Source organism: Tasmannia lanceolata, unplaced genomic scaffold, assembly GCF_043159265.1.
Source record: "Tasmannia lanceolata isolate RefF3 unplaced genomic scaffold, GAP_Taslan_0.1 ptg000003l, whole genome shotgun sequence".
In the NCBI taxonomy this organism is placed as follows: Eukaryota; Viridiplantae; Streptophyta; class Magnoliopsida; order Canellales; family Winteraceae; genus Tasmannia; species Tasmannia lanceolata.
Window position 1 is genome coordinate 15,414,744 of NW_027518680.1, and position 23,559 is coordinate 15,438,302.

The following is a 23,559-nucleotide window of genomic DNA, read 5'->3' on the forward strand; positions in this document are numbered from 1 at the left end:
GTGTGCCCTAGGATTCTGTTTTGATAGCATCTTCTAGGGAAAGGACGAGGAAGAGTTCTAGGGAAAGGACGAGGAAGAGGGATACCGGCTACCTATTCTAAGAGTTTTTAAGTACGTTTATTAATCTCGTCCCTAGAAGCAATCCCACGGCTCATACATGGGCGATACAGGTGACTCGGCCTCATATTAAAAAAAAAACTCTCAAACAGAATATTCCTGTAATTTTAGCAATACAGAATGTGCCAAGGGGTCTTTGTCTGGACTCGCTTGTTTACTGTAACTTATCCAAAAGGAATCCAATCCTAATTGGTTCCGCTTTCCAACGCTTTCATATGTTTAAGTACAACTCTTCCAAACTGTAATGTCTATAAGAACCCAGAGACCAAACATTGGACTTCCAAACATGGCTTCTTCCTTTTGCTTTGCTCTCCATGCACATGGGCTTGTGAAAAAGCCTTCAACTCAACCACACTCTCATCATCTCACCACATTACTTTCTTCTACTGTAACTATATATATAATTCATCACTACAATTTCTCCTTATTTATTAATTTGTTGATTCTTGTCTTTTTATCTTTTTCTTTTTAGTTAACAAATAAAGATGTAATGTTGGATTATCACTAGCACTTACCATTTAACTTAGTTGATTATTTTTTTTTGGCTCTTTAAAGCAGCCTTTGTTGAAAGAGTTGCAGAAACTTCCCATGAGAATTGACGTTTCTACAGCTCTCATTAGTACAGCCCTCAAGAAGACTTCAGCGAGAATCCTGGATGCTTTTGTTGATTCTGTGTTTCAATTCTCCGATCAAGAATTGCTCCCATCACAGGTACAATTGCCTGAGTTTCAATGTTAATTAATTTGTATGACAATGGACTGTTTCTATCTATATCTCACATGATCTAATTGAGAAATTTAGAAACAAATCCATATTATATTGTTTGGATTAAAGTTTGCATTGCACCCATCAGATGTGGCATTAGGTCCTGTTTGGATTGCAGGAAATTTTCAAAAAGATTGGAAAGTAAAAAATATTTCTAAAAGTTCACACCAAAATAATTAACTTGAACAAACCATATTCAACTTTTATGTAAAATCATATCATTTCACTCGGAATAGTGAAAAGTTGAACGAGAATGAAGGGTCAATTATGAATATTCAATAAGATTCATCTGAAAGAGCTAGGGAGATACACCACTAAAGGACCCATGTAGGGCACAAATAAACACCAAAATATAATCTTTTTTCACACATCAAAGCACTTACAATAAACTTTGTGTTGTTCTCATTATTCCTCTAAATTTGTACACTTCTTCTATGCCCCCCTTTCACCCAACTTTCTCTACACAAATGAGAAAATATTTATAGACACAAACCTCCTCCTAAAATAACTAATCATATTAAACACATACTTTTAGTTCCTATGAGTCTTTTATATAACCCAAACAACTTCACAGAAATCCCTAAGAGACTCTTGAACATACAGACCCCAAGAAAAGAGAAAAGTACGGAATGTGGGCTGATGTTTGGGGAAATTACGGATTACGGGCCCCTTTTAAAACAATAACGAAACACGGGCTACTCTTCAAAATCGGGTGGTCAAAAGACCCTGATACCCTTCTGACATCAACATAGTCCTCCTTTTTCAATACTGCCTATTAAATTGGCGTGCTCCACGAGGATTCTTTTGGTTTGTTTGAAAGTGTATTTGAACAGAAAGAACCTTGGGTTCATTTCTATCTTGGCCGTCGGAAATAACTAGAGACAGATGGATGCTTGACACGTGTTGGGAAACTTAATCTTTCTGGAACGCTGACGTTATTGAATACTTTAGTGAGCAGCGTTATTTTTTCTCACTTCTCTTTTGGCTTAGAACGGTAACGTTATTGAATACGTCTCTTTTGGCTTAGAATCTTTTCCCTTCTCTTTTCGTCCTCATTATTTACGCCGGCTTACCCATTAATTACGCCGGCGTACCCATTATTTCCGCCGGCGTACACCCTATTTCCGCTTACACCCTATTTCCGCCGGCGTACCCCATTATTTACCCCGGCGTACCCATTATTTCTCTTTTGACTTATAATCTTTTCCCTTCTCTTTTGGTCCTCATTATTTACGCCGTGTTACCCCATTATTTACGCTTTCCGCCAGCATACCCCATTATTTCCACTGGCGTACCCATTATTTCTCTTTTGGCTTAGAATCTTTTCCCTTCTCTTTTGGTCCTCATTATTTACGCCGGCTTACCCCATTATTTACGCTTTCCGCCAGCGTACCCCATTATTTATGCCGGCGTACCCATTATTTCCGCCGGCTTATACCCTATTTCTCTTTTGGCTTAGAATCTTTTTCCTTCTCTTTTCGTCCTCATTATTTACGCCGGCTTACCCCATTATTTATGCTTTCCACCGGCATACCCCTTTATTTCTGCCGGCGTACCCATGAATTCCGCCGGCGTACACCCTATTTCCGCTTACACCCTATTTTAGTCGGCGTACCCCTTAATATTCCGGCGGCGTACTCCTGAATCCGGCGGCGTTCTCAGCCAAAAGAGACAAGAGAAATAATAAAATATTCAATAACGTCGTCGTTCTAAGCCAAAAGATGCGTATTCAATAACGTTACCGTTATAAGCCAAAAGAGAAGTGACGACCAAAAGAGAAGTGAAAAGATTCTAAACCAAAAGAGACATATTCAATAACGTTACTGTTCCAAGCCAAAAGAGAAGTGAGAAAAGATAATGATTGACTTTGGGATGTAAGCGTTCCAAAAAGTTTTTCAATACGTGTCAAGCATCCATCCGTCTCTAGTTATTTCCGACGCCCAAGATAGAAACGAACCCAAGTTTCTTTCGGTTCAAATACGCATTCAAACGAACCAAAAGAAGCCTCGTGAAGCGGGCTAATTTAAGAGGCAATAATGAAAAGGACGACTTGTCCATGTCAGAAGGGTATCAGGGTCTTTTGACCACCCGATTTTGAAGATTAGCCCATGTTTCATTCTTGTTTTAAAGGTGCCCGTAATCGGTAATTTCCCCAAACATCAGCCCACATTCTGTACTATTCTCCCTAGAAAACATACAAGGACTCTTCAATTACCAATACATCTTAAGTACCCTAGCTAGAACAACAACATAACACTTCATTTAGCACATTAATTTTTATCTACATATTCCAACATCTTTTCTTCAATCAAAATTTCTAAAAAAATAAGATATTTTTTTTAATCGTCCGTATGATCATCTGAACATGTTGGCATCTCAATCTTCAATTTGGTAAGTTCTCATTTGGAAAGATTGATGTGATTCTTCAGAGTTCGCATGTTCTTTTGCTTCCATGAGATTGCGATATTTCACATAAAAAATTATAGGGTATAATTCTGGCAAGAAATGAATTGTGTGCTGCACTTTTTAAGCTTTTTCCTTACTATTGGCCGCATTTTTGAAAATCCTCATTCAAAATCTCATTTTTTCTATCTTCAACCTTAGCTTTAAAAGTAGGTCTATGGTCCGATTATTTCTTCTAAATGAGTCCGCTTTGACAGATCTTCACTCTTTTGATGATAATTTTTTGTAGAATAGTCCGATCGAACTGTTTTATTTCTTAGAAACTAGACTCAAAAATCTTTTCGTCGATATATCATATGGTACGTTTGGCCTAAGATACCGCTTTCGAAAAAATAGAGCAAACAGTGCATAAATTTTTTACTTTCAACACCACATGTTGGTGACTTTGATACCACCTGTTGCATGGATTGAATAGATCTATTATGAAAATATGAAATAAGAATCATCGAAATTAGCAAGGCATATTGCTTTTGATTTACACATTCCAACACAAAGAAAAATTTTCAGTAAGAAATAATTTTTCTTGGACCCCAAACAGGTCATGACGTACATGAATTTTGAAAGAAAGAACTTCATACCCGGACTCTAGAGGATAAGGACATTGCTTCGTCTGTGTCACTTGTATCTGATATTTTGTATCCCTGTTTGGCTGTTTCGATGTTGGCACCCAATTCTTTATTTTTGACTTCTCTCATTGGTTGTAAAGTAGGGTCAGTGATTTTGGGGCACTTCCTATTTAAGTTGGGGTCAACAAATGAATGGTTTGGATGTATTAATATTAATATACTAATTTTACATTAGTCCATGGTATGATTCGTATGACAGCCAACTCAGTTTGTCATGTACTATATATATATATATATATATATTTATATATATATATATATATATATATATATAGAGGAAAGTGTTGGTGAGCTTAAGCTCACCAAACTTATGGTGAGCTTAAGCGCCCAATCACATTGGGGCCTACTTTGTTAGGATGATCCAAAGCATTCATTTGAAAGGCCCTTACATAGATTGGGTGTGTACCAAAAATCAGCTCCATAGGATCATCCTAACCCATCCATTTGTGGAGGTCAAAATGGACAGACATTATTTGTCCACAAATCTGCCCATTTTTGTCCTCCACAATGGAGGGGTTAGGATGATCCTATGGAGCTGATTTTTGGTACACACCCTATCTATGATAGAGCCTTGCAAATGAATGGTTTGGATCACCACAGAAAATATGGGACCCGTGTGATTGGGGCGCTTAAGCTCACCATAAGTTTGGTGAGCTTAAGCTCACCAACACTTTCCTCATATATATATATATATATATATATATATATATATATATATATATATATATATATATATATATATATATATATATATATAGATATAGGGAAGTGTTGGTGAGCTTAAGCGCCCCAATCACATGGGTCCCACATTTTCTGTGGTGATCCAAACCATTCATTTGCAAGGCCCTATCATAGATAGGGTGTGTACCAAAAATCAGCTCCATAGGATCATCCTAACCCCTCCATTTGTGGAGGACAAAAATGGGCAGATTTGTGGACAAATAATGTCTGTCCATTTTGACCTCCACAAATGGATGGGTTAGGATGATCCTATGGAGCTGATTTTTGGTACACCCCCCATCTATGTAAGGGACTTTCAAATGAATGCTTTGGATCATCCTAACAAAGTGGGCCCCCATGTGATTGGGCGCTTAAGCTCACCATAAGTTTGGTGAGCTTAAGCTCACCAACACTTTCCTCATATATATATATATATATATATATATATATATATATATATATATATATATATATATATATATATATATATATATATATATATGCAAGAGAGAATCAAGATAAACTATACGACGGAGACTGCCTAAATTTAATTAGAACAAAACTTGGCTTCAAATCGTTTTGAATACTGAGTGCACATGGCAACTTTTTTAGATGTTAAATTTTATTTTATTTTTTTAACAGTTTTTAGGAGGACAAAAATGCTCCTATCACGTTGAAATAACGTTTTGCAGCCAAGTTTTGTGGCTGCAAAACATGCTTTAATGCTTGTTTAGTTTACGTTGGGGAGGCAACCCTGTAAAGGAAGATAAATACTAAGCTCAACACGATTTTTTTGTTAAAAGCTCAACCCAAATTCCCAAAAATCGACCTGAGTTGCACCCCTATTGTAAAGACAAACGTTTGGTACCATCTTGTTGTTTATACTAGCTTGAACTCATGACATGATAAATCAAAACTCTGATTAATTTATGCAATTTTTAGAGTAACTTCCGACCGGTTGAGGAGATTGGAGAAGCTGTGACGGTTCAGTGTATAGAAGGGGAGATTCCAATCGATTTCCCTGAGGGTGTTTACATAAGAAATGGTACGTAAATAGTCTTTGTGCTATCTCTTATTGAGCATGTTTCATATTTTATGGAGTTTGGGTGCGCGAAATGGTCTTGTTACATGCAGAGCATGGATTCATACATATCATATGCATATTCAAATTATAAGATAAATTTCAAGAAATACATCCACGTAGTGTCACAAACCACCTCGATGGTCGAGCTCTTACAAGATATAAACGGTTTCTTTCTAAATTTTCTTTCAAAATTGATACCAAAAATCCCTAACAGACTATGCATCTCCACACTTTCTTTTGGTTTTTCATATTCTAATGTAAATATTTTTGCTTTTGGTATTTCAAATTCTGCCATGAGCCCTATCGCCTTTAGTGCGTCATGTTATCTTTGAGTTGACTATACCCATTAGTCTACTTTTGAGTCTCGTCCAATCTTTGTTGCACTAGGACACATTTAGATACCATGAATTTATTTTCACGATAAATTAGCTTCTCTAAGTGGTGAGGTAGAGTGAGAGAGGTATAGATACAAGAGGAACTAGGTGAGGGGAGGGTAAGAAATAAAAATCTCACCCCAAAATATGATCGACTTTTTCCTTGTTTTTTAGCCACTTCCCACTCTCAACTCAGTCATGCCCTCTCGAGTCTCTCATTCCCCCTCTCACTACATGGAGAAGGTACTTTATCATGAAAAAAATAATTCACGGTTGGAACTCTACTATGCTATCTATTGTAGGGCCCACTTGTCATAATCAAGCAGGCCAGACCATAGGATTTGCATAGAGAATAGAAATATACAAGAAAGACATTGTTAACTTACCAACTTCTCCAATAGCTTAAGCTGTTAGAGAAAGGCGTTATTTATCTTTTATACTTTAACACTCCCCCGCACGTGTGGCCCACTTGGCAAACACGTGGCACATGTGGTCCCACTTTGGGCCGACCATCGCATGTGGATTTTTGCTATCCGGGAGGTTTGAACTCGAGACCTTTGGCTTTGCTACCATGTTAACTTACCAACTTCTCCAATAGCTTAAGCTGTTAGAGAAAGGCGTTATTTATCTTTTATACTTTAACAGACATCATTAATGCCATATAAAAGATGATTAGTGAGAACTAAAATATCTTGAGTTGTTTTCTATTTTATTGTTTCGGCATGTAGATGTGTTTGGGGCTTGTTTGTATTTTGTTATTTAAGGAACTAGAAATAGTTTGGGCTCATTTCTATTTTTGAATTTGATCGTATGCATGGAATGGATTGGATCCACTATATATTAATACGGGTGCTTAAGAGGGAAGAAGAAGAAAAATAAGAACACAACATGAGAAGAAGAACCAAAATGGGGGCAATGATCAACCCAATTGATATTCCATCAATCACATAAGTTTATCAACATCCACAATCCCCTCTAAAGATGATTTCTAACCCTTTAAATAAAATAAAATAATATAAAATTCGTTCAACCTTCTCCACTACCATACTTAGGGACTTACATAACATTAAATGCATTGGAACTCACTAACTTCAACTAGTTTGGGAACCCACAGACACAGTCCACTAAAACTGCCATAACTTTCTAACCACTTGTCCGATTTTTGAACATAAATACTTGTTGAAAAGATCTCAAAAATACCTACAACTTTGTAGTTTATCACTTTCCATGATTCTTCCATTTATAAGCCCAAAAATTAGGTTCAAAACGGGCTAGCAACATTATTGTGGGAATGCACCTTGGAACTCCGCCAAAACCACCTAGGTTTGACATGGCTGCATTGTTGGCACTGCATCATTATCTCCAAGTGAGAAAGAACTCACCCACGAGTTCTCTTCAAACTCTCCATGATAAGTTGTCAAGTCTTTAACATTGAAGTTGCGTGGGTATTGATATTTAGAGGGAGCTTAACCTTGAATGCATTATCCCCAATTTTCTTAAGCACTTGAAAAGAGGCATCCACACGATCTTGAAATTTGCCAAACTTCCTTGGTTCAACAAAAGTCGCCCTCGAACTTTGAAGTATCGAAGAATGATCATCAATTGAAACTTTCGAAGATTAAACTCCGCTTCATAATCTCCATAAAGAAGTGATAATTTGTCTAGATTTTGAACATGTTTGAATACGTATATATCCACTGCGAGCTTCAATGTAGAATCGAATAAAAATGGATCGATGTAATTGGATGAAAAAATCGATGTAATATTTTTCCATTCACCCTTCACTTCAATATCCATCGGTTCACCTAATATGCAATCGGATCCAATTTCTTTGGTGATGAATTCATTGAATTGCCGTTGAAGTTCTTCGTGCTCCTCATTAGATTCAACAACAAGTAGAGCATCGGATATACAATTATCCTTGGTCTCTTGATCAAATTCGTTCTTGGAAAGAAAAAACTTACTCACCTTCCCTTTCTTGAACCATGTGATCTGATAGGGCTTTGGATGCGGTTCAGTTTTGAGCTTTGAGCTTGTTCACCATTTCATGAGATACGATGTTCTCACAACTTCCACCATCGATCACAGTGGTGCAAACCTTGTCATAAAATTTGCATCGAGTCTTGAAAATATCATAATGAATCTAATCATCATCGGATTCAAACTTTGTTGTAGCAAATACTCTTTGGATCACCAAACTTTCTCCTTCTTCGGGTTCAATTTTTTCATGTTGTATATCATCTTCCTCATCATATATGAGCTTATTTGAATTGCCAACAAGATCCTCATCATTTTTTTATCACCAAAGGCCACTACTTGCCTCTTTGGACAATCTTTGAAATAATGGCCAACTTGACCACACACTTGAAACAAGTATTTGGATTGTTGGGACGATTAAGCTGATTTCCAACTTGATGTGTAGGGGCTGATTTAATAGAATTTTTAATGAAATATTCGGACCTTGACTTTGCACCTCCACCATGTGAAGATTCACCTCCGGAAGAAGGATAGAGACTACGAACATCAACAAACTTCTTAGCACCACGACGAACAAGCTTAGCCTCCACCTTCAAGGCTAGTTGATAAGCGTCATTGACGCCTAATGATCGGTGCATTTCCACTTCATCACAAATAGAAAACTTCAAACCATCCATATACCTCGCCACAAGTTGATCTTCACCCTCTTGAATATCATTACGAGCCATGAGTTTGTAGAACTCTTCGGTGTAGTCCAACACACTCTTGGATTCTTAGCATAGGTTGTTGAATTGAGAAAAGATAATTGCGAAAAATCCAAAGGAAAAAATTTCTCCTTCAGCCTTGACTTCATTTTCTCCCAAGAAGAAATCTTACACTTTCCTTTGTGGATTCTTGTCTCTTGAACTTTATCCCACCATGTTGAAGCGTAACTACGAAGACTTGTAGCCACAAGCTTCACACGTTGGCTTTTGGGTGTCTCCTTGTAATCAAAGAATTTTTCAATGGCACTAAGCCATTCAAGAAACTCTTCCGGTTGTAGACGACCATGAAACTCCGGCAAGTCAATCTTAACGGTGTCAAAATCACGATAGACCTTCCCAATCTATCCTCCTCACGAGTATTGGCGAAGTGATTCACATCGGATTGATCACTAGAACCTCCATGGCTTAATCCACCATGCTCACTACAAGCCCTAGGCGTTCAAGTCGCATGGTAAGTCGCTCAACTTGTCTTCGATGCGCTTGAAGTTCATCATCTCTTTCATCTCTCAAATCTTCCATCATTTGGTTACCACGCATTCCTCTACCTCTTCGTGCCGCCATGTAAATCAAATCGAAGCTAGCCCAAGAGAGCAACGTTGGCTCTGATAGCATATAATGCAGGTGCTTAAGAGGGAAGAAGAAGAAAAATAAAAACACAAGCGAAGAAGAACCAAAATGAGAGCAACGCTTAACCCAATTGATATTCAATCAATTACATAAGTTTCTCAACATCCAAAATACCTTCTAAATATGGTTTCTAACCCTTTAAATAAAAGAAAACAAGAGAAAATTCGTGCAACCTTCTCTACTAGCTAACTGAGTGACTTACATAACATTAAATGCATTGGAACTCACTAACTTTCACTGGTTTGGGAACCCACAGACACAGTCCACTAAAACTGTCATAACTTTCTAATCACTTGTCTAATTTTCGAGCACAAATACTTGTTGGAAAGATCTCAAAAATACCTACAACTTTGTAGTTTACCTCTTTCCATGATTCTTCCATTTAGAAGCCCAAAAATCAGGTTTAAAACGGGCCAGCAACATTTTTGAGGGAATGCTCCTTGGAACTCTGCCAAAACCACCTAGGCATGACCTGGCTGCCATGTTGGCACTGCATCATATATGATAGAGGGGGAGCATACCATACATAGCGTACATACATTTGTTTTATTAGAGGAGACACACCATATTATGGTGTGTACATGTTTTACTTAACATGTGCCTAATTAATACTTAAATCCTATTGGATAGGAGTTAGAGTGAAAAGTTAATGGCTGATTTATGCGAATTTCCAATTGGTGAAAAATTGGAAAAACCAGAGAGAGAGAGAGAGAGAGAGTTGCAATTCCAAAATAGTTCATATTTGGAGGTATTCTAGTTTTTGGAATTAAAATACCTTGGGCTTGTAGAATTTTTATGAACCAAAATACAAAATAAGAAGCAAATAAAAAGGCTTTATTTTGTTGAAACCAAGAACACAAGAGAAGAAGTAGTGGACGTTTTTCTTTTTTCATTTCTATAACTTCATTCCATATCATATAAATAAACATAACAACCTTTTTATAGTTGTGGCTCAAAACATCCAACAACCCACAAAAAAATGATACGACTTCTACTTCTCACTGTCCTATTCAAACTATGATTCTACTTTTCACTTTCCTATTCAAACTATGATACAAGATAAGGACAAATAATAAAGATAGAAATAAATAAGTAAAAAGGACTCTTAGCTTTCTTAGATAATAGATCAACTTGGGGTGGCTTGGGTGGGCCCCACAAGTTTAGTCACTGTTTGAGTTTGAATTAATTCCAGCACCCCCACCCCCCCCCCCCCCCCCCCTCCCCCCCTTAAATCAAACTATGTGAATGATTGCACTCCCATCATCTAATGAAATTTCTTGAACTTTTCTTCTAGCAAAGCTTTGGTAAAAATATCCGCCACTTGATCTTCAGTGTTGCAATGCTTTAGTTCCACTTCTTCTTTGACTGTGACTTCTCAAATGAAATTGTGATGAATCTCAATGTGCTTCATCCTCCCTTGATGAATTGGATTCTTTGTCAAGGCAATTGTGGATTTGTTGTCACAAAACATCCACGTAGGTCCACTTTGTTTCTCCTTCAAATCTCGCAAAATTCTTCGTAGCCAAATTGCTTGACAAACGGTAGTTGTAACAGCAATATACTAGCTTCGGTGCTTGAAAGCATTGTAGTAAGTTGTTTCTTGGATGCCCATGCTATGACACCCAATCCAAAGCTAAAATAATAGCCCGTTGTGCTTTTCCGATCTTCAATGAAACCTGCCCAATCATGATCAGAAAAATAAATCAATTTGTAGTTAGTGACTTTTGAGTACACAATACCAAAATTTATTGTGCCTTGAATGTATCTCATAATTCTCTTTGCTATCTCAAACTGATGCTTGCTTGGACTGTGCATAAACCTAGAAATAATGCTAACTGCAAACATAATATCTGGCCTTGTATGAGTTAGATAAATCAAACCACGAACAATGCTTCTAAAATTCTTCTCATCAGCTTTTTCATCTCCATCTTGCAAAGCAAGTTTCTCATTAATATTCATAGGTGTTTTTGCAGGTGCAAAATTTACCATTCTAATTTTTTTCAATAAATCTAAAGCATACTTTTTCTGACATATGAAAATCCCATTAGATCCTTGAATGACTTCAATTCCAAGGAAATAATGCAATAGACCCAAATCTGACACTTCAAAAAATTTCAACATCCTCTCTTTAAATTCTTTAACCATATCAACAGAACTCCCAATGTATATCATATCATCCACGTATAAGCAAACAACTAGGATATCATCTCCATGAATTTTAACATAAAGAGTTGGTTCACTAGCACTCTTTTAAAATGAGCTTTCAAGGAAATACCTGTCAATTTTACTATACCATGCTCTTGGCGCTTGTTTAAGCCCATAGAGTGCTTTCTTCATTTTGTAGACTTTATTCTCTATGCCTATGATCTCAAAGCCTTGAGGTTGATCCACATACACTTCCTCCTCAAGTTCTCCATTAAGAAAAGCAGATTTCACATCAAGCTGAAAAACTTGCCAATTCTTTTGAGCTGAGCTGCTAAAGCCAAAACAGTTCTAATAGTATCCATTTTAGCCACAGGTGCAGATATTTCAAAGTAATCAATATCTGGCTTTTGGGCATAACCCTTTGCCACTAACCGAGCTTTGTGTCTTTGGAGAGAATCATCAGCATTGAACTTGGACTTGTAAATCCACTTAAGTCCAATTAGTTCTTTGTTTGGAGGCAAATCCACCAATGTCCAAGTATTGGTCTTCATAATTGCATCAATCTCTTCCTTCATTGCTTCACACAATTCTTTCTTTTTTCACTACATCAACAAAACTAGAAGGCTCCATTGCAAAACAGGCAAACTCACATGAATCATATATATCAGCAAGACTTCTCATTCTAATGGGAGTGGAATCACCAGATGAACTTGGTGACTCATTAGGATTTGGTAAACAAATCTCAAGAGAAGGTGCTTCACATGATGTGTTATCATTTTAAACATATAATGGAGCTTCAACATCATTTTTCTAATTCCAAGCTTCTTTTTCATTAAAAATAACGTCACGACTTATGATCAATTTTTTAGAAATAGGATCATAAAGTCGATACCCTTTTGTCTCCGCACTATAGCCAATAAAAATACACTTCTTACTTTTATCATCTAACTTTTGTCTTTTTCATATGGAACAAAAGCACGGGCTATAAAATCAGAAATTTTAAAATGACTCACATTGGGTTTTCTTCCACTCCAAGCCTCATGTGGAGTTTCTCCTTGAACTGCTTTTGTAGGAGCGTGATTGCATAGGTATACCGTCGGGGCTACTGCATCAGCCCAATAATCATTAGGCAACTCTTTATCTTTTAGCATGCTCCTTGCCCCCTCAACAAAAGATCTATTTTTCCGCTCTGTGACTCCATTCTGTTGTGGGGTATAGCTCGTTGTCAATTGTCTTTTAATTCCACTTTCTTTGTAGAAATCCTGAAATTCTTTGGAAATAATTTCACCACCACGGTCGGTACGAAAAGTAATAATAGAATGACCACTTTGGTTTTCAACAAGTGCCTTGAACTGTTTGAAGATACAGAAAGCCTCATCTTTTTGTTTAAAAAAAAACCCATATCATCCTTGTGTAATCATCAACAAATAGAATAAAGTATTTATTTCCGCTCAAGGATAAGGTTTGCATAGGGCCACAAATATCGGCATATACAAGCATCAAAGGCTTATGTGCCCTCCAAGACTTTGAAATTGCTCACAGTTATATTTTCTCAAAACACAAGCTTCACCCACTTTTCCACCATATTTCAAAGAAGAAAAACCCATGTCATCCTTGTGTAGTCATATTCAATTTTTTGCAATAAAGACAATCCACCAAAATTCAAATGTCCATATCTCCTATGCCATAACAGAGTCATCATCATATGCACTAAAAGCATTGAATATTAGTTTTGAAAACACTAGTGGAAACATCTTATTTTCTATCATCTTAACAGAAAACACTAATTCCATACTCTTCTTATCATGGAATTTACATTCTCCTTCATCAAAGATATCACGGTACGCCTTTTTTATCAATTGGCCCAAACTTAGCAAATTTTGAGCCAACCCAGGAACATCCATTACATCATGAATTTATTTCTTGCCAACCATTGTAGAAACCACAACGGGACCAATTCCATGAGCATTAACATGATTCTTATCACCCATTCTTACTCGTGGTTTGATAGTTTCATCTATTTCGAGAAAATAATCCTTGTTCCCGGTCATGTGGTTACTACATCCACTATCTAAATACCATATTTCATCATTCAATTCAATATTGGCAGTAAGACATGATAAAAATATATTATCTTCTTTTTCAACTTTTTTATCACTTTTCTCTTCATGAAAGTTTGCTTGTTCCCTAGCCTTTTGATGACAATTTTTTTCAATATGACCATATTTTTTGCAATAAAAACATTGTGGTAAATTTCTATTTTGATTTTCACTATTCTTATACCAACAATCCTTATCAGCATAGTTTGATTTCTTGCAAAAAGAACAAAATAATGATGTAGATTCATGGTTACCTCCACTTTGATTTCTTTGATAACCACTGAATTGGCCTCTACCTCTACATCTGCCATGGAATCCACCACTTCCACGGCCTCTTCCTCCTCAGAAACATTTATTTGTATCATCAGATCTCTTATTCGAATCCACTTTTGATTGAAACGCATATTCTAGTGGATTTTCTGTCCTATTCAATCTATGCTCATGTGCTTACAAAGAACCCATTAATTCATTCATAGAATATTTAGTTAAATCCTTAGACTCTTCTATCGCAGCAACTACATGATCAAATTTATTTGGAAGACTCCTTAACACTTTTTCAACAATTTTTTGATTATCTAATTTTTTTCCCATAAGTTCTTATTTGATTTACAATAGAACTAACTCTTGAGAAAAAAAAATTGAATTGATTCATAATTTTTCATAATCAAATTCTCAAAATCACGACGTAGGGTTTGTAACTTAACAGAAATTACCTTCGTAGTACCTTTGTATTCTTCTTGAAGCAAATCCCATACTTCTTTTGATGTAGTTGTAGCTATAATCGTTGGAAATATTGGTTCATCCATGGCTTGTTGGATAAGGAACAGAGCCCTTGCATCTTTGTTTTTGCTCTCCTTCAATTCGTTCTTCTATGCAGCGGTCAATCTTTCCTGTTCTGTAAAATTTTCAAACCCATTCTCCACCACTTCCCATAATTCATAAGATATAAATAACGTCTTCATCTTAATTGATGAAAATTAAAAATTATCACATTTAAATAAAGGACCATTTTGCTGAAAATTTGAAGAATTGGTGTTACTTGTCATGTTGCAAACTTACCGAACCCTTGCCGGTGTTTTCTTGAATTCGTCGCTGACGTTTCTGCTCTATGGAAATCCCAAGACCTTCTGCTCTGATACCACTTTGTAGAATTTTTATGAACCAAAATACAAAATAAGAAGCAATTAAAAAAACTTTATTTTGTTGAAACCAAGAACACAAGAGAAGTATTTTATTGTTTTGGCATGTAGATGTAGGTGGGGCTTATTTCTAATATCTTGTTTAAAGAACAAAAACTATAGCTTGGGTTTTAGAAAGATAATTCTGCTGGTGGAGACGTGGATGTGCTTTTTGTCATCATTCTGACATAGGATTTGATGCCTTTACGTTTTGTGCAAGGTTGTAAATTTCGGTTTCGGAACACGTTTCGGTCCTCACCGAAACCGAAATTTCGGACAAAATCTAGGGAAATCAAACGACATAATATTTTAACCCGTACAAGATTTTGACGAAATCTCTGAAATTTTGGCCGAAATTTCGAGAATTTAGGCTGAAATTCCGGGATAATAATAAATAATGAATAAACCCTGATTTTTTGGTGATATTCCTTAAATTTCAGCCCGAAATTTCGGGGAAAATGAAATTTAGATCGAAATTTCAAAATTTAGATCAAAATTTCATAACGTTTCGAGTTTATCCAATTTCGGTTTCACTCTCAACCGAAACCTGAAATTTCAGATTTCGGTTGAAATTTAAAACCTTGGTTTTGTGTTCTTATGATCAATTATGTTCCCAATATAATACATACAGTTGCTTTTTTATTTTATCATCTATTTGGAGCTCTTATTATACTTTTGCACTTGTACTTTTGCCCACTCATATGATTCTTTAGGAAAACATACACGCATCCATATATAATAACCCAAGTTGTAGATATTTTGAGTATGTTGTAGTTCCCATATAGTAGAAGGCTGGAATCTCTTGAATGAAGTGGGTTTTCCCAATAATAATAGTTTTATTCCCAACGGTCCCACCAAATATTGGTGTTTGTAAAACTATATAATAAAGGTCTTTTTGGAAGATTTTTGTCTTTATTCATGTCCTTATTCAAAACGTAATGACAAGTAGAGAGAGGATACAAACAGTCAGTGCCAATATCACTCCTCTTAAGCTTCCTTGGTTTGCTGTTGAGAGTTTGTTTCGAATTAACACATCCAAGTAGAAAAGTGTTAATGAATGATGTGTCCCAATGTCAAAGTAAGGGAGTACTAATCCCATCTTCTAGAAAATATCTCCTAGGTTTTTAATTTCTCCCTCCTTTCTCCATTATTTTCAGCGAACTAACGAGAACTATGGTGTCTTTCCACTATTTCCCTACTAAGTCTAAACGTTAAATATGGACTGTGAAATACCACTGTTTAAGATATTTACAATTGATCTCATTGGGTCTTTGCGATAGAATAGAATGTACATGAGAATGAAGCCTTTTTAATGCCGCCATGAAAAGGAAAAATCAAATCTTAAACTTTGAACAAAAAGAGAGGCGTATTCTCATGTTACAATTAACAATATAACATCGGTGGTGAGAGAGAGAGAGAGTTTGGGAACCCGTAAAAAGGTAAGAAAGTGATGGAAATGGGAAAAAATGGGGGACGCTTTATCAATGCCCTTCAAGAATATAATAGAAGATCCTTTTCTTGAAAATCCTTGATAGATTTTCAATAGGGATTTGCTAGCGTCCATTGAAGAAGGCATTTCACGAAGCGTCTGTTGCATGAGTGTCTGCTCTCTCATGCAACAGACGCTCCGCGAAATGCCTTCTGCGATGAACGCTAGCCAATCCCTTTTCAATAATACTAACAGGTATTCTACTTTATTTACAATTAATTGTTAACAATTTGCACTGTTCTCTTTAGTTTTTTTTTTCATTTTTTATATGCTGTACTTCTAAGTTCTAACTCGAATTTTCTAATAATGTCCCAAGAAGAACCTGGATTTTTAAAAATCAGGAAATTAGAAACTTTCTAGTAGGATATTTGTTACTATTGCTCAACCATGGTTCAGTCTGACCATTCATAGAAAATGTTTAAAAAAGTATTTGCTTTTGGTAGAATCTGGCAATCAACAACTTTATAGTTTTTTTTTGTTTTGTCTTTTGTTGTTGTTTTGTTTATTATTATTACTACTATTTTCTTTTGTTCATAGCATGTGCCATTGAGATAAATTCCTCAAAAAAATAGAACTGAGGAAATTTTTAAATGATTTGATCAGAAGCCACAAATATAAAAAGAAAAAGGAATAAACACACACACATACTTCCGCTTCAACAGAGTACGTAGTGAAGGAAGGTTATCCCCTTCCGGCAAGATCGCTATGCGCAGCGGAATAAAAAATGCATAGAACTTTAAATTTTTCTTTTCAATCTTGCAATCGCCCAAGATCCTAGAGTCTAGATTAGTTAATTATACTAATCAAATATAAAGAAATACCTCTTTAAAGAAGAAATCAAGGAATCACGTTGCTTGATCTACTCCTCGAACGGTTGGGATCGTTTTGAACGCCGCGAACCCCGCAAGTTGACCCGATGGATTCTTTTTTTTTACTTGGACTATTGTGTATGTGAATAACTCTTATTCACCTCTTGAAGGTCAGATCGAATCAGTACCTTTGTTGTAGAGAATAGAGAAATTGATTGAAAGTCTTTCTCTTTGAAACTATTTCAATTGGAAGAGAGATAGATAGAGAGAGAGAGAGATTGGAAAACGATTTTCCCAAAGGGGGAAGTAAGGGAGAATGAATTTTTGAGTATTCCACAAACTAAATTTCGTTCATCCCTCTCCCATTTATAGAAAATAGAGTTTTGGTTTCATAAATCCTTGTTTCTCTCTCCCAATTCCTATCCAATTGAGAAACCAACTTGAATTGAGACTCCTTGAGTGACTGGGAATCTCCCAAACCTCTAAGGCTGTGTGGGGACACTTAAGATACATGGGAGAACATGTATGGATGCTTCTCTCCAGCCCTTGTGGCCTTATCTCATAAGAGTTGGTGTTGGAAATAAATTGCTTGCTTTGTAGATCCTACAATTTAGCAATTCTGATCCAACAAGGAGTTTGAGGGCAACTCAAAGTCCTTGAGCAACTGGGACTATTTTCCCCAGCTCTGCAACTGATTTAGGAGTGTTGTGGGCCCCATAAACCTTATCCAACTGTGTAGTCCTATCCTAATTCCCAATTCTGTTCCAATTCCGCAACTTTTGCAAAACCGGTTTGGGGATAACTATCCTAATTTGGATTACACATTATTATGCTTATTGTTAATCAAATTAATAATACATAATAATGTGTAATAATTAATTAATTAATTAACAACTCACATCCAATGGGAGTTATTTCAGCTCCAATTTGTCTTCGAAAAATTCTCCTACTGTCTCTTGTTACTTTGAAATTTCACTTAGCAACCCAAGAGGGGGGTGAATTGGGTGTCTTATTAAAATTTAAGAATTTTGAAAAACTTTCTTTCTCTAGTTTTAAGGTGATTAAGAATTAGAATTAATTTTAGAGTCAAGAGTTAAAGAGCTTACCACAAAAGCTGAAGAGAAGAGACAATGAAGCTTGACTCAAGATTTTTATAGTGGTTCGGTCTTAAACTCAAGACCTACTCCACTCTTCTCAAGTTGATCTCTTGAGGAATCCACTAAAATCTTCTTCTAAGGAACTTAAATACGGTGTTCCTTCCGCCAAGTACAATCCGAGCTTGAACGCTCCAAGGGATTTAACTACGACGCCCCTTTCACCAAATACAAAGTAGGAATAAAGGATGTAGCTCACTTGCCTCTTAGAATGCTGATTACAATGTAAGAACCACTCACTCTCACTCAAGAAGAAGATGAATAAGTAAATCCTATGGTCTCTCAAGAGTAATCTAAGGTTAAAGGCACAAGAGAGATTAAGAGAGTGATTTCCTTGTTAGAATGTGATAAAAACCCTTACAAATGCTCAAGGAATGTTTGGTTAGTCATTAAAAGTGTCCATTAAGGCCCAAGCAACTCATATATATAGTGGAGTATGAAATATGGCCTTTTTAGGCTCCCCAATGGTCATTACGGAATTGTCATACAGAATTCCATAGTGGCCGTTGCCACTATATTTTTTTCCAACAGAACATTTCACATGGGAATCCACGGAATTCCGAGCATGAAATTCCGTGGGATTCCTCGGAATTCCGTGAAGGCCATTTTCAGCAGATTTTCCTTCTTTTGCTTGCTGATTGTTTTGGGCCTTTGGAATTCACTTTTATCTTGATGAATGGAATGTCATATGGGTCCAAATATGTGAGGACACCACCATGATCATTCACTTGTCCAATTAGGTTCATTTTAGGTTTATTTTAAGCTCTCTTTTGTGCCTTCAACTAAGATATACATGAAAGACCTAATACAATCTAAGTAGAGCTTGTTCTTCAATCTTATTGGCACTTTGATGATGCTTTGACTTGCCTTCTATCAACTCCATTGATTTGTTTGAGCATAACTTTGGTCTTTAAGTTGATTTCCATCCTTTTGGGCTTGCATTTGATCTTGCCTTTGAATGCTCTTGTCTTGTCTTGTTGTTGCTTTGCCTTTGATTTGTTGCTGCCTTCTTCATGCCTTTGAGTTCACTTTGTGCTTGATTGAATTGTCCTTTGATGTGCAATCTTGAGAGTACTAGAGCTTGGAACATATTCACTTAGACATAGAAGAGCATTAGTTCAAATAACCATTATTTGACAAATTGAGTTTGTTAATCATCAAAACACATAACTAGAAGTACTTGTTGAACCCTTGGGCTAACATACTTACTTAACAAAGACATGTATATATACATCTATCAACATATATATATATATATATATATATATATATATATATATATATATGTACTTAATTAATATCCACATTACTCTAATGGATCATATCCGTCTGTGCAATTACATAAAATGCGGAACCCTGATCTGTCTGGATCTTACCGGGTCATTCGAATTATGAGTGGGATCGTCCGAGGGATCCGACGGTCAATCCCGCAGAACCCTATATGGGCCCCACTGCGTTCTCGCTCTGTAGTTAAATTACACTCGCATTAGGTGAGTGGCCTCCATCGAGACGTAATCCTAAAGATGACCATCAGATCATCTTACCCCTAATCACATCATGTATGTGCAAGTCCTTTCTTTGTAACTACATCTACTGAGTTGAGTCATCCTTTTAAAACAATTCAATGTTTCATAAAACTTTTCGATAAACATTTTATCAAATCCGCCTGGCCAGGCTATTTAATAGGCCTACCGCTCTTACAAAATTGTAGATGTCAATCCCTCAATTTTAGGCCGAAGAATCTCTTGTTGAGTATCAATATTGGTCTTGAGAGTTTGCTCTAGGATATATCTCTATCTGAATGTGACTCTAAAATAGAATCAATATAAGATAGACTAAGACCATAGAACGGGCCGACAGACCAATAAGATCCCTCAGGTCTAAGGACTTGTGAAGGGCCCTGTCTGGAAGAACAACTTTATACTTTCTTGTCCACAAGTTGTTCTTTATTTGATCCGGTTCGGTTGTGCGATCCAATCGTCGCACCCACTCTTCTTGCTTAGGGTCTACTACCCAGATGGCCGAGATAAGTCACCTCACGACACATGCATATAGGCAAGACTGGTGCTACTTGTATATAGAAATATATGTCCAGTCTCTTTCCCAACTATGAACTATTAAGGCTTGTATAGAACCGAGATGCCATATCTCCTTGCTCCCTTGGATCTGTGAATTCTTTGAGCATGGCATTTCTACTACACTACCTAAGGACGAACATGTGTCAATAAAATAAGCACATCACACACATTCATAAATGTAAATACACATTCATGTCATGAAATAAATCTTTATTGATTAGAAAATGTCATTCTACTGGCTTTTCAGGGCATATTCTCTAACACGTAGGACACTGTTCATGCTTGTTTATTAATCAGTCTACATCATTAATGCTTTAATTTTTTTTTGAATTTTTTTGCCTTATTCATTTTATAGATCTAATTTTCGTGTGGATGTGAAACAACTAATTACTCCAAATGCTTAAGCTGTTAGAGTTGGTGTTGTTTAATCATTTATACCAACACTCCCCTTCCTGTGCCGCCCCTATGTTGGGTTAGTTGTACACATGGATTTTTTTAATATCAAGGAGTTGTTGGGTTTTGAACCCAGGACCTACTGTGAATAGCTCTGATACCATGTGAAACTACCAATTACTCAAAAAGCTTAAACTTTGAGTTGGTGTTATTTAATCATTTATATCTCAACAATGGATAGCTAAACCTTGAACTCTGGGACTTGGTTCATCCCCAAAGTAGTGCTGGGAGTTCAATTCCTCCACTTTAAAGAATCCTACTATCGTAAATAACCCAATGATTAAGTTCTTTGAATACTTCTGCAAATGTGATCTTAAACTATACTACAAATTGCAGGTCCAAATCCTCTCTTTGGCGCCCTGCAATCGACAGAGTCAGTGTTTGGAAGATCAAGTCACACATGGATTGAAGGCGAAGGAATGCTTCATGCTTTATATTTTAAAAAGGATGCTCAAGGAAATTGGAATATCTCCTACAAGAACAGATATGTTGAATCTGATACACTTAATATCGAGAAAAAAAGAAATCGACCTACTTTTCTTCCAGCTTTAGAAGGGGATTCTCCAGCTATATTGGCTGCTTATTTTCTAAACCAGGTAAGAGGTGATTACTACTCAATTAGACTAGTTAGAAAGATTATTGAAATTACTATTTACATAGTTTCAACATAGTTATACTTACTTTTTATAATATTTTTCTATATAAACAGCTAAGATATGGCAAAGTAAACAAGGATCTAGGGAACACGACCGTTTTCGAACATGGAGGAAAATCCTATGCAGCTACAGAGAATCATATACCAATCGAAATAGACCTCTTCAGTCTTGACACATTAGATAGCTGGGATATCAATGGGGCTTGGGATCGCCCTTTCTCTAGCCACCCCAAGGTCTTTTTATTTGCCCCAGCAGTTTGATTGCATCTAAAACTTTGATATTTGAACGTAAAATTATGTGTACTTAATGTTCTAACTTTGTTAATTAATCAATTTAAATTGAACAGAGAGCTCCTGGATCAGGGGAGCTTGTTACTCATGGGGTAGATGGAATGGAACCTTACTTTGTTGTAGGAGTTGTCTCAGGTAGCCACATCATTTTCACTAGCTTATGCTAGACATTTGAAGGGAAAATTGAAACATAATTTTCCATTCATGGGTTTGATTAGCTTTTCTGTTTTCAGCTGACGGAAAGAAACTAGTACATAAAGTGGACCTTAAGTTCAAGAGAAACAGCTTTGTACATGACATAGGGGTTACAGAAAGGTAAGATTGGATTTCATGTAATTTTTTGAGTTTCTTACGCATGAAAGCTCTATAACAAAGTACATAGATAAATACTAATCTGTTGCTTTATTTGGGAAAATGTATGTTTTGATATATATATATATATATATATATATATATATATATATATATATATATATATATGCACACACACACACATATATGTATATATATACCATATATATAGAGAGAGGAAATGAAGTATGTGCAGCTGCATAGATAAGCTCTTTGTGCATGGCTGCACAAACCATAGTGGGGGCCACATTTTTTGGGGGATCCAAAGCATTCATTTGGAAGGCCCTTCCACGGATAGGGTGTGTACCAAAAATCAGCTCTATAGGATCATCCTAACCCAATCAAAGTTTGAGGGGAAAATGGACAAACACTGTTTCTGCCCATTTTTTGCCTCCACAAATGGTAGGGTTAGGATGGTCCTAAAGGGCTGATTTTTGGTACACACCCTATCCACGGAAGGGCCTTCCAAATGAATGCTTTGGATCCCCCCAAAAATGTGGCCCCCACTGTCGTTTGTGCAGCCGTGCACAGATAGCTTATCTGTGCAACTGCACATACTTATGGTGAGCTTAAGCGCCCCAATCACATGGGTCCCACATTTTCTGTGGTGATCCAAACCATTCATTTGCAAGGCCCTATCATAGATAGGGTGTGTACCAAAATCAGCTCCATAGGATCATCCTAACCCCTCCATTTGTGGAGGAAAAAAATGGGCAGATTTGTGGACAAATAATGTCTGTCCATTTTGACCTCCAGAAATGGATGGGTTAGGATGATCCTATGGAGCTGATTTTTGCTACACACCCCATCTATGTAAGGGTCTTTCAAATGAATGCTTTGGATCATCCTAACAAAGTAGGCCCCAATGTGATTGGGCGCTTAAGCTCACCATAAGTTTGGTGAGCTTAAGCTCACCAACACTTTCCTCTATATATATATATATATATATATATATATATATATATATATATATATATATAGAGAGAGAGAGAGAGAGAGAGAGAGAAAATGGTTCCCACACACATGTGTAGATAAGTTATCTACACACTAGCTTAAAATACAGTGGGGGCCACATTATTTGGGTGATCCAAACCATTCATTTTTAAGGCCCTCACATAGATAGGGTGTCCACAAAAAATCAGATCCATAGAATCATCCTAACCATTCGAACTGTAGAGGCAAAAAATGGACAAATTTGTGAAGGTTTAAAGACATCCATTTTACCTCCACAAATCGTAGGGTTGTGATGATCCTATGGATCTGATTTTTTGTAGACACCCTATCTATGTGAGGGCCTTTAAAATAGATGGCTTGGATCACCCAAACAATGTGGGTCCCCA

The 23,559-nt window shown here is 36.5% G+C and overlaps 1 pseudogene across 1 annotated transcript in view; it reads left to right on the forward strand.

The window, feature by feature from the left end:
- The first annotated feature begins 389 nt into the window (after nt 1-389).
- LOC143861503 (carotenoid 9,10(9',10')-cleavage dioxygenase 1-like) overlaps nt 390-23,559 on the forward strand; it is a 30,098-nt pseudogene continuing 6,928 nt past the window's right edge. The window contains exons 1-7 of the transcript XR_013239965.1: nt 390-505; nt 676-828; nt 5,634-5,736; nt 21,259-21,518; nt 21,632-21,811; nt 21,925-22,003; nt 22,102-22,183. The product of XR_013239965.1 is annotated as a carotenoid 9,10(9',10')-cleavage dioxygenase 1-like (transcript). The remainder of the gene's footprint in view (nt 506-675; nt 829-5,633; nt 5,737-21,258; nt 21,519-21,631; nt 21,812-21,924; nt 22,004-22,101; nt 22,184-23,559) is intronic.